Below are 13,569 nucleotides of genomic sequence, written 5' to 3'. Positions count from 1 at the left end.
TATGGTCAAACAGATGGAAAAGGATCTTAAAAATATCTTAAAATGTATTAGATAAACATCAAAACACAATAATGCTGAAATAAGAACCCCTGCCAAAATAGTGTTTTTACTGATATCTATTTTGTTTAGAATTTAGTAAGTGATTAACACAAAAAAATCTATTACCGACTTCGTAACAGAATTCCCCCAAAATCAGTTATTACTGCAATTGAATTGGCTACAATGGAAAATCCTAGTAGTTACAAACCACAGTTGGGTCACCTGTGTCCCTATTTCTGGCATACGGTTATATTCAATTTATAACTGTTTTACTTCTCTTTCTGTCTTCTGGTGGTCAAAGCAAGCGTGAAAACAGTCTGGACATCCTCTCTATCTCATTTCAATTTAAGGGGCTTTATTGGCAAGTGAAATAGATAAAAAACTATAAAATAATTATTTACAGTAAACATTACACTCACCAAAGTTCCAAAAGAATAAAGACATTTCAAATGTCATATTGTGTGTAAATAGTTGAAATACAAATGGGAAAATAAATATGGGTTGTATTTACAATTCTCTCTCTCTCCCTTTATTTGGCCCAAACATAGCGTTACGTATGTGTATGTATCTCAGGAAATGGCTTCCTGGATTCCCCCAAGCAGCTGATTGGTCGGCCCAATTGCTAATTGGAGCTGACCATGCCCTCTCGTCAGAGGATACAGCTGTATCCCATTACAGACTCCTTCACCAGCTGAAAATAAGCCAGTGTTCCTTTGCTCAGTGAGATAACTTCTGGGTATGCCTCAGTATTGTTTATTGCTCAGGGAGAGTGGTGTTGATGTCCTGTGTTAGTTGTTGCTCAGACAGTTTTTGTGAAGTATTTTGTAACTGGTCCTGTGGAGGTATGTTTATGTCAAAAGGACTGTTATGATTGTTTATATTTTTCTGTTTCATTTGTTCCCATGGAGGAAGGGGAAGGCACATTTGGAGTGCTTAGGCAAGAGGCCTGCGGGAATACATATACCTGCTGTATGTACTCTGTCTAGGTAACACCTGGGCGGACCACCCCTTGTATTTTGGTTAGCACACCAGGTGGCGTTAAGAATAGATACGTTGTGGGTAGGTAGGAGAGGGGGCTCTCTCTAACTTTTATTTTCTTTGCTTTGGTTCCATCCAGCCCCTTTTCCCCCAAATGACTATGTGATTGAATAAATTCCCTGTTATCGGTAAACTTCTCTGCCTCTGTCATCCTTACCTGCACCTACAGTCACATACCTCTCACTCCCACGGGGAGTTGAGTGTAGCAGGGTGTTGCTGCCCCCCCTCCCCTCCAAGAGGCATACGTAACATAATGGGGGCTCGTCTGGCATCTTTAAACCCACTGGACCCTGCTGTTCTGAGTTCTCTGTGATTGATGATTGAGGTGTGGCGGTAGGTTGTGAGTTTGGTTGACTGGTTTGTGTGTGTTAAGTAGGCTGCTTGGGCAGGCATTTTGTACACAGCAGTCTCCCAGTTTATTGAAGTGCCCTCTGTTGATCGAGTGATGGTTGTGAAAACTAGACCTTTGCGCTATAGCTGACCATTATGGACTCTTTGTCCCTGAGAAAGCCCTAAAGGCTGAACTCAGGGAGGGTTTAATGAACACACATTTTCTCATTGAAAGATGAGGAAGGCTTCAGGAGACCTTCTGATGCAAAGTCGGAGGAAGGGGTTGCTCGTACCCCCCTTTACATTGCCCCAATTCGACCCTTTATGTTCTGCTTCGGGTTGTTCAGACGGGACCGCAAGGCTGAAGGTATGGCAGGCCCGTTTGGAAATGGCACAAAAAGATAAAGAGCGAGAGACAGACAAAGTTTGATTTAGGAAAATGGAAATCAACAAGGAGGTTAGGATCTGACAACTTGAGCTAGATGCTGGCTCCAGTGTGACTCCACAACCTGCTCATCATTAAGCCCACTTTGTTGTAAGTAAAAATATTGCTTTAGTTCCTCCGTTTCGGGGAGTCGATTCCTATGTCTCTGCGTTTGAGCATGTGGTCACTGCGCTGCATTTTTTCACTCAAGGTTTGGCTGCTTCTGCTACAATGTAAATTGTCTGTGAAATCCCAGGAAGTAGTAGCTGCTCTCTCCCTGGAAGACAGTTTACAGTATGATATAGTTAAAACAACTGTGTTGCGGGTTTATAAATTGGTGCCTGAAGCGTATAGGCAGCACTTCAGGAACCACAAAAACCCCTCTCACCAGACTTTAGTTGAGTTTGCTAGGGACAAAGTGTCTGTTTAAAAGCTAACACCTTTGCTGATATTCGGGAGTTGATTCTGTTGGAGGATTTTAGGGTTCTTAAGGTTCCTCTGACAACCCTAAGCCTTCGCACGAGATCCGTGAATGTTTTTACTGTCACCAAAAGGGTCACGTGATTGCGGACTACCCGGTTTAAAAAAATAAACCGACACAGTCCCTGTCACCATCCCCTAAATTGAAAAGCATTGGTTTAGTTCAGTCTATAGCTCATCCGTTGGACTGAGTTATTCATTTAGCATTTGGGAAACCAAATCCTATCTATGCTCAGTTTATCTCTGCCGGTTGTTTCCTTAACTGGAGAACAAGCAGATCAAAAGTTTATACAAATCTTACAAGACACTGGGGCGGCGCAGTCAGTAATCATTACTGATGCTTTACCCTGGTCTCCTGAAACGTATTGTGGCTCACATGTCATATTATAGGGTATAGAGACAAACCGTACCTGTACCATTACACTGGGTCCACTTACTGTCAGACTTGGTATCAGGATGTGTTGGTGTAGTGTCTACACTGCCAGTAAAAGGAGTCACATTGCTACTAGTGAACGATATCGCTGGTGGTCACTCCTGTGTTAGAAGTAGTAGACAACCCAGAAATCAAAACTACAGAAATTGGTTCAATGATTTCTACATTTTTTCCCTGGTTGTCTTAACGAGGGCACAATCTCGCAAGCTAGGAGATGTGGTGAATTTGTCTAGTTCAATTGTTGAGAAGGTTGAGGTAGAAAACAATGCACTGAGTATTCCTTCTGCACGGCCAATGGTTTTTATCCCCGTAAAAACTAAGTCAGGGGAAAGCGAAATTGCGCCCCAATTACTTGACATCCTTTTGTCTGTCACCCCCGAGAAGGTGATTGAATGTCAAAAGGAGACACCAGTCTTCGCAAGTGTCTTGCTTCGGTAGTTTCCAAATAGGAAGCTAAAACTAAGGAGACTGCCTTCTTTATGGAAGCAGGAATTTTGATGTGCAAATGGGCAGCTCACTATCGTCGCGTAAATGCAGTTAAAGTCTGCCTCTTTTCCTCTACCTCGATTAGATGACTGCATTGATAGAATTGGCTCTGCTGCTTAGATTTGCTAAAAGGATATTGGCAGGTGCCTCTGACTTCTCGAGCTTCTGACATCTCGGCTTGCATTACACCTGATAACTTCGTGCAATACACTATGATGCCCTTCGGAATGTGTAATGCACCTGCTACTTTTCAGCGTCACGATATCGACCTGCGTTCCATGGCTTCTTTAGACATAAAGCAATTCTCCGGTTGGACTGTTATTGAAGATTTATGATAAAAAAAAATCCTAAGGATTGATTCTATACTTAGTTTGAAATGTTTCTTCGACCTGTAATATAACTTTTTGAAGTTTTTGTCCGAAGTTATGCGGACCTGCACGAGCGTTTGGGTTTGTATACCAAAGCGCTAACAAAAGTAGCTACTTGGACATAAATAATGTACATTATCGAACAAATCAAGCATTTATTGTGGAACTAGGATTCCTGGGAGAGCTGATGAAGATCATCAAAGGTAAGGGAATATTTATAATGTGATTTCTGGTTTCTGTTGACTCCAACATGGCGGAGAATTTTATTATTTTTCAGAGTGCCGTCTCAGATTATTGCATGGTTTGCTTTTTCCTTAAAGTTAAAAAAAAATCTGACACAGCGGTTGCGGTAACTTGTTATGGCTGCAATCCCAATATCGGGATAAGTCTCATCAACAACCGCTGAATAGCATAGCGTTACATTCAATAAATATTACTACAAATATTTATATTCATGAAATCACAAGTGCACTATAGGAATACACATTTTAGCCTTTTGTTAATCCACCTGTCGTGTCAGATTTTGAAATTATGCTTTTCAGCGAAAGCAATCCAAGCGTTTGTGTAAATTTATCGATCGCAAGACAAAACATGAAGTACACTTAGCATCAGGAAGCTTGGTCACGAAAATCAGAAAAGCAATCAAACAAATCATTTACCTTTGATCTTCGGATGTTTTCACTCACGAGACTCCCAGTTACACAACAAATGTTCCGTTTGTTCCATAAAGATTGTTTTTATATCCAAAATACCTCCGTTTGTTTGTCGCGTTATGTTCAGAAATCCACAGGAAAGAGCGGTCACGACAACGCAGACAAAATTTCCAAATATTTTCCATAATGTCCACAGAAACATGTCAAACGATTTTTATAATCAATCCTCAGGTTGTTTTTAAAATATATAATTGATAATATATCAACCAGCACTGTCTCTTTTTCAGTAGGAGAGGGAGAGTCAATGGCTGCCCCACTGTTACGCAAGCAAAACTCATGGGAACACCCAGCTATACACCGACGCGAAAGTTATCTTTCTCTCTCATTTTTAAAAATAAAAGCCTGAAACTGTCTAAAGACTGTTGACACCTTGAGGAAGCGATAGGAAAAGGAATCTGGTTGATATCCCTTTAAATGGAGCGAAGGCAGGCTATGGAACATGGAGCTTTCAAAATAGAAGCCACTTCCTGGTTTGATTTTCCATAGGTTTTGCCTGCAATATCAGTTGTTATACTCACAGACAATATTTTGACAGTTGAAGCTAGGGGGCACTATTTTTTGGGGAAAAATAACGTTCCCAAAGTAAACGGCCTATTTCTCAGGACCAGATGCTAGAATATGCATATAATGGACAGCTTGGGAAAGAAAACACTCTAACGTTTCCAAAACTGTAAAAATATTGTCTGTGAGTAAAACAGAACTGATATTGCAGGCGAAAGCCTAAGAAAAATCCAATCAGGAAGTGACTCATATTTTGAAACAGTTGCGTTCCTATGCATCCTTATTGGCCATTGAAATGGATATCAACCAGATTCCTTTTTCTACATATTCCTTAAGGTGTCTACAGCCTTTAGATGTAGTTTCACACCTTTATGTTGAAGAATGAGCGTAAAGGACCACATTGCGTAAGTGGCCAGCTGAGGGCTCTCGGAGTGATTCTTGCCAGCTCAGAGTCACAGGACCCAATGTATACATTTCATGGCGGGAATCTCATATGTTTGTATTTCATGTCTCTATAGCTCTATAGTATAGCTGACTCATGCTTTGAGACAGTGCACTAAGCATTCAATATCTGGAAAAGACAGGTAATATAATGGATAGGCAGATGATGCAATGCTAGAGAGTGGAGCTTACACTGATCTGATTTTCACTGATGAGAAGTTACTTGCAGTGATGTAAAAATATAGGTGGGTAAAATCTGATCAACGCTGAATAAAGTAACAGTCCCTATATTTTCTAAAATAAATCCACGATAGGTATAGGTAAATTCTAACAAAATAAAGGTGTGAAAGAGTCCCCACTACACCTTGTTACATGTATATTAAACGGCATCAGAATATGAATCAGATTCACCTTAATTGATCAATTGCATCATGTACCTTTGTTTTGCTTCTAAAAGAAGAATAGAGAAATTTCATTTCAAAATAAATATAAATTCAGTTTTTGAAATGTTGGTAAATTTGCTTTTATTGTTTTAAAGAAATTATGAAAAAGATTGGTATGTTTTTTTCACTATCTAATCATGGAATGGGATTGTTCAATGACGAGGCATGTATTTGTTTAAAATCTATCACTTTGATTTAATTTCACAGACAATCTTGTTTTTTTGCAAAATGCTATATCCGCCTCAGTCTCAGAGAAATAAGTAGTACTGCTAGGTTTTACAGTCATGTAACAAAACTAATATAAAAAAACTGTACACGATACATTTGACATCTATTTAATATGTTCAATATTTACTTAAATACAGTAACATGACATGTAAAATATTTACATTTGACATTTTATTAATTTAGCAGATGCTCCTATCCAGAGTGACTTACAGTAAGTGCATTCATCTTAAGATAGCTAGGCGAGACAACACAGTCAAATATACACGATATGAATAAACTTGTAATGCACATCTAAAATCTATGAATTAAAAGTCTGAGAACAGATATATTTTACACACACATGAAGGTACCCATAAGAAATATTTCCGTGAAAAATGTGTGGATATAGCGGGTGTTTTTTTAATAAATTTTTTACTAAAGCACTTGGAAATGCACTGTATGTATCTTTCATCCATCAATCAGTCAAATGTATTTAAAAAGCCCTTTTTACATCAGCCAATGTCACAAAGTGCTATACAGAAACCCAGTCTAAAACCCCAAACAGCAAGCAATGCAGATGTAGAAGGAAAAACTCCCTAGAAAGGCAGAAACCTGGGAAGAAACTTAGAGAGGAACCAGGCTCGGAGGGGTGGCTAGTCCTCTTCTGGCTGTGCCGGGTTGAGATGATAATATATTCATCCACTCATTATACAGTACATCAGACATGAAGTATAGAGTAAGTCGACAATATATCCCAGGTTTGTCAGTTTAAGGTGTTTATATAGAAAATGTTAACCCACCAGAGTGTGGTTATCTTTATCACGTAACAATGGGTGATTAACATGATTGATGGGCTCTATCCCTCAAGGATTGTGGGCCCACAAATTACAGTAGGGTGATAGCAAGACTCTCTCTTTCTCTGCTATGTATCTCGTTCTATAACACATTTTTAGCCATATCACTTATCGCACCATCTGAGCTTATATATAGGAGCAAAGTGTGTTATGGGATTCATTGAAACCTCAGTCTTTCCCCTACAGTAGCAATAAAGAGATTGAATTGTCTTTAAAAGAATGGCTCGGAGAGAGTTAATTTGGTTTTCAAGCACAAATGGGGAGAGGGAAGGAATGGGGACCGGCACGGTCCAGGCCCAAACCTGCCAAAACCCTGTAGTGTAACGTCATGCACAGTGTAATGACTACCGTGCAAATTGAAATAATGTGCTGAGTCATTTATGAAAGCTATTAAACTGCATGGGTGGATTTGAAATTCACTAAACTTCACTTCAGCTTCTTCAACCCTGCAAGATCTAGAATGTGACCCAAATGGCACTCTGTTCCCTATAGAGTGCATTACTTTAGAGCAGGGAAGATGTAGAGAAGACAAGACCAGAGAAGAGGGTAAGGGAAGTCTGTGGCATTGTCATAATGGCACCCTTTTCCATATACTGTATAGTGCACTACTTTGGGTAGTGCCTTATGGGCCCTGATCAATTTGGGCCTCCTTTCCAGGTGGAGCTGGTTGAGAGAATGCCAAGAGTGTTCAAAGCTGTCATCCAGGCAAAGGGAGGCTACTTTGAAGTATTTAAAATATAACATTTTAATTTGTTTATCACTTTTTTTGGTTACTGAATGATTCCATTATGTGTTATTTCATAGTGTTGATGTCTTCACTATTATTCTACAATGTAGAAAATAGGAAAAATAAAGAAAAAACCTTGAATGAGTAGGTGTGTCCAAACTTTTGACTGGTACTGTATATTTGTTCTTTCTTTTGGAACTAGGTCAAGTAAAACTGGATTTGGGAATACAGGATGTTTAGATTTAATGTTTTCCAAAAGCTAACCTAGCAGACAGGTGAAATGAAAGGTGAAGAAAGAGGGAAAAACTGGGACAGAAAACAAGAAAAATCAGACATAAAAATGTAGCTATAGGTCTATAGGAAGACAGATACCCGAAAAGGAGATTATTTTCTAGCCTATGTCTCAGGTTTCTAAGTGTAGAAAAAAGGTTACCAATTGGAAAGAGCACACACAAAAGGGATTATGTTCTACATCCACTACATATTTGGTTGAAAGGTCATGACTTAGTCTTTGAAGGTTGGACAACATGAATAGTAGGGACCTACCCACATTCCTATTCAAAGGGGACATCAGGCGTTTTTTTGCTTCTGTGACTTAATTTTCCCACATCAATGACTTATTGACTTTACTTCTCAATTACGCAGCTAGCACTGCAACTGGAAAGTAATACATGTCCCACCCCTGTCGGTGAAATAATTTTCCCAGAAGCCATGTAACGGGAAAACCGTTACCACCCTTGATGAGTTGTTTTCATAGGATGCAGCCCAAATGACACCCTGCAGGCATGCTATTGGCACCCTATTCCCTATAGGCCCTGGTCAAAAGGAGTGCACTAGATAAGGAATAGGGTGCCTTTTGGGAAAAAAATAATCACCATGAGCACCCCTTGTTTGACTGGTGGGAGCCAGCTGGATTAGCTGTCATAGCGCCCCTGGAACATTCCAATTAAAATCAAAGCAATCACCATCTCGGAGAGAGAGAAGTCGTTAGATTGAAAGGCTGTTTGAGCCTAAACGTTATAATAACACAGAGCAAAAGGATTTCAAAAGCCTGTCATACACTGATTTCATACATAAGAAAACTTGATGAATGGAGTCTTTTGAGAGCTAGGCAACTTGAGCGCCCGCCACAACATTACCGAAAGATTTACTGGGGGATTAGAGAAAAAGACAGAAGCTTTTATTCCTTTAGTACGTCAAAGTATGAATCATTTACGCAGTGGGGATCTCTTCAGTCCCTGACTTTAAGCCGTGGTAGTGTTTTATTTGTATGTTTTCTGTCAGAAGTAATCTGGCATCCGGGATGGTATGTACAGGGTAGATGTGGCTGAGCCCTGGTAAAGGAAGCATGATCCCTGTTTGATGTGACGTCTGTTATAAGTGTTAATTAGCTAACCGTTTCACTACGCTGTCCTAGTAACACACACACAAACAGACACACACACACACACTCTACTTACCATTTCAGTCCCCTGTCCTTACAAACTCATGTGAGAGGAGAGGGGTTGTGGAAATGAGACACTTAGCACACACAACTCTCTCTCCCTCTCTCACACACACACATTTGTGCGCACACACACCTACACAAACTATTTTTTTTTCTTATTTCACAGAGTCAGGCACACACACCCACACACCAACCCAAACACCTAAACAGTATTAATCCCCAGAGGGGGTCCCTAAAGGGGACTTTAAAAAGTTGATTCCGCTGTGGGAAGGCTTCTTAGGTCAATACTTATTATGGTGCCTATGGTGCTGAAGCTTTCAAGCTTTAAACCCCTCACACACACACACACACACACACACACACACACACACACACACACACACACACTGTCTTTTGCTGTCTCCTCTCTCGCTCTCTCTTCCTTCCTTTCTCTCCCTGCCTCTCCTTCCCTCTCTCTATATCATCTCTCTCTGTTGTCAAATGCAATCTGTTTTGCATTTGTATAGCAGGGGGCTCTTTAGCATAAATCGAAGCAACTTTAATCAACAGTCAAATGAATGCATGAGCTCTTTCTCTGGGTAATTAGTGGGAGGACTTTGGCTTACTGTATCTGTTTTCATAGGACCTCCATGCCTATTACTTGGAACATGTAAATCAATACATTTGCATCATTGTATGTGACTTCTGATTTTAGGTTTTTAGGTCTGATTTTATAGGGCCTGATAGAGTGCAAGACACTAAATTGAGGTAAGCGGTAAATCCAGGGAACTGCTCATTGCCTTCTCTCTGAGTTGCTGTCTTTAGTCAGTATGTTTACACATTGGTTTTATTTTGTATTTGATCACAGGCTATCCTGCTACGATGAGTTTATCAGGTAGTTTAAAGCCAGATTGATGTTTCCAGTGCAAATATTGGTTGGTGTGCTCATCCAATCAATGACAATTCCAGACAGTTTATTGAATGGGGAAAAAAGCAAATATGTTATGGGTATGATTCCACGTGATTCTCAACACACACACAGACACACTCACCCCCTTCACACACATATTAACACACACTCTAAAGATATGTTCTGTGTGGTTCCTAACAGGGAGTGTTAATACGTTAATGGATGAGTCTATCAGCAGCAGGACTTCATTTTCCATGTCTGTGAACCGTGACATGAATGGTTCACTCCCTGTGTTCTCTCTCTTTATGCAAGCCTTCCTGTTCACCACCTCAACACACACACACACACACACACACACACACACACACACACACACACACACACACACACACACACACACACACACACACACACACACATCCCCCCCTCTACACCTCCATCCATTCACATTCCCACCTCTATCCTTCCCTCTCCTCCCCTCTTCACCTCTCTATTTCCCACATGACCGCCTGGCTGATTCACATGTTAGATATCTATTCTGACACCCCGATACTCCCTACTCCCTCATTCTGAACCCACTCCCACTAGGCCTATAGCGCCTAAATGTGGCTATTTTATGTCTAACAATGTGCAAATAAATGAGTGTTTGTGTTAAAAGTTAAGGTTAAGGGTTAAGGTTCCAGACTCTCTGGGTATGTATTTTCTTCTTTCACCTTCAATCTCGTGTTAATTAGGTATAGAAACAAGACAGATGACGTACCTACTGTAGATTGGAACAGTATGTAGCTATTATTACTGCAGTGATAACAAAATAAAAAGTTTGACCTCTTTGAACATCACAAACAATTTCCTAAATGGAAGGTTTCAGTGTTCTTACAATATTACAACAGATCACTGCTTTTATTTGTCAGTCCCTGGATGCGTCCCAAATGGCTCCCTGCATAGTGTACTATTTTTGACCAGGGCCCAGTGCACTATGTAGGTTAGGGCGCCATTTGGGAAGTAGTCCCTGTGCTGTGGTGCATGAGCAGTATGCCTGCCTGACCTTGTCCCATGCTGTCATGTCCTCCTCTAATTCCCATAAAAGGGGAGATGATTGGAGCAATCAGGTTTAGTTTATTGGTTTCTATTGTTCTGTCTGAGACAGGGAGAGAGATGTGTACCTTCAGTGGCATGGATAACATTGAGCTAGTGAATAGATTGTCAGACACAGCTTTCTGAATTCCAAAGGGGAGGGGGGACAAGGTCATGGCCATCTTACCTTCAAACCTATAAGTCTCCAGGCTCCTGTACATTCTGCCCATGCTAGTTAATCCCACAAAGATATGTACTTTAATACAGGATAGGTATAGGATTCAGGATTCATTAATTTCACTCTGTCAGTTAGGTTAGTTTTGTGGAATAACTACAATGATGTTGATCCATCCTCAGTCTTTTGCTAACACAGCCATTAAACTCTAACTGTTTTCAAGTCACCATTGTCCTCTCCGGCAACTAAGTTAGGAAGGACTCCTGAATTTTTGTAGCGACTGGGTGTATTGATACACAATCCAAAGTGTAATTAATAACTTTACCATGCTCAAAATATATTCAGTTCCTCACGAATGGTGCAGCGGTCAACGGCACTGCATCGCAGTGCTTGAGGGATCACTACAGACCTGGGTTCGATCCCAGGCTGTGTAACAACTGGCCATAACTGGGAGTCCCATAGACAGCGCACAATTTGCCCAGCATCGTCCGGGTTAGGGCAGGGTTTGGCTAGGGGGGCTTTACTTGGCTCATTGCACTCTAGTGACTCCTTGTTGCGGGCCAGGTGCCTACAGGATGACTTCGGTCATCAGTTGAATGGTGTTTCCTCAGACACATAGGTGCAGCTGGCTTTCAGTTTAAGCGGGCGGGTGTTAACTTAAGGCTTGGTGGGGCGCTAGTGACCCACCTCGCCAACATCCTGTGAAATTGCAGAGCGTGAAATCCAAAATACAAAAATCGTAATATTTAACATTGATGAAAATACATAATTTTAAATCTTAACTTCTTGTTAATCCAGCCACTTTGTCAGATTTCAAAAAGGCTTGACGGCGAAAGCATACCATGTGATTATCTCAGGACAGCGCCCCGCATACAAAATCATTAAAAACATTTTCCAAACCAGCAGAGGCGTCACAAAAATCTGAAATACCGATAAAATAAATCACTTTGAATATCTTCCTCTGTTTGCAATCCCAAGGGTCCCAGCTACACAACAAATGGTTGTTTTGTTCGAAATAGTCCTTCATATCCCAAAAAAGTAAGTTTGGTCATCCACCCGTTCCAGTCGTTCATCATGCAGACAAAGCAATCCCAGAAGTTACCAATAAACTTTGTCCAAACAAGTCAAACAACGTTTCTAATCAATCCCCAGGTACCCTAATATGTAAATAAGTTATGAAATTTAAGACGGAGAATAGTATGTTTAATACCGGAGATAAATAACGAAGTGCGCCGCAATCATCCACACGCGCCACAAGACTACAGTCTAAACGAGAGCCAACTTGAAAAACTACAAATTCTAGCTATTTTTTCAAAAAACAACCTGAAACCCTTTCTAAAGACTGTTGACATCTAGTGGAAGCCATAGAAACTGCAATCTGGGAGAATTTCCTTCTAATTTCCCATAGACAAGCATTTTCAATGGGTGGTGACCCCAAGAAAAGTACCAGATGGATTCTCTTCGGGTTTTTGCCTGCGATATCAGTTATGTTATATTCAGACATTATTTTAACAGTTTTAGAAACCGAGTGTCTTAAGAAGATTTGGCGGGTCATGTTTAGGAGGACGCATGACTCAACCTTCGACTCTGCTGAGCCAGTTGGGGAGTTGTAGCAATGAGATAAAATCGCAGTTGGATATCAAACATTTATTTAAATTTATGTAAACAAAGGAAAAAAAGAATTCCCCCAAATATTTGCATATTCCAATACCAATATGGGCCCTTTGCGATAATTTCCAAAGTCCCTGGAATCTTTCTGGTTGAATCTGTGTATGAAATGCACTGCTCAAATGAGGGACTGTACAGATAACAGTATGTGTGGGGTACAGAGATAGTCATTCAAAAATCACTCCATGCACCTTATGTGAGTTAATTTTGTACTCCTGAACTTATTTAGGCTTGCCATAGCAAAGGGATTTAACACGTATTGTCTCAAGACATTTCAGATTTTCATTTTTAATTAATTTGTAAACATTTCGAAAAACATAACTCCACTTTGACATTATGGGGTATCATGTGTAGGCCAGTGGCACAAAATCTCAATTTAATAAATTTTAAATTCAAGCTGTAATACAACAAAATGTGGAAAAAGTAAAGGGGTGTGAATAGTTTCTGCAGGCACTGTCTAGACAACTGTTGTGTACGTACATTATTTCAGAAAAACTCTTGGATTGATCACAACCAAATCTGTTGTACATGAGTTGTACAGCCTGAGAATGTACTGGGCCTGAGACAGAATGGCTATGTAACGCCTTTGGTCATTGGGTCTGATGCTTGGGTGGACAGTTTCCCTGCCATATCCACAGTGTTTTTAGGGTCAATAATACTCTCTCTGTAGATATCAGATACCAATCAAAACTGTTGCAAACAAAACCTGAGCCAAAGATCTATGTGGACACAGTCACATAGTGTAACTGCCGCAATCGAACACTACAGCTAGATTACAATATCCATATACAACATCTCAACATAACTTCACATCAAACATGGAAATAAGAAT

Source organism: Oncorhynchus tshawytscha, linkage group LG29, assembly GCF_018296145.1.
Source record: "Oncorhynchus tshawytscha isolate Ot180627B linkage group LG29, Otsh_v2.0, whole genome shotgun sequence".
Lineage (NCBI taxonomy): Eukaryota > Metazoa > Chordata > Actinopteri > Salmoniformes > Salmonidae > Oncorhynchus > Oncorhynchus tshawytscha.
The sequence above is the reverse complement of the archived record's forward strand: the minus strand, read 5'-3'. Positions refer to the sequence as shown.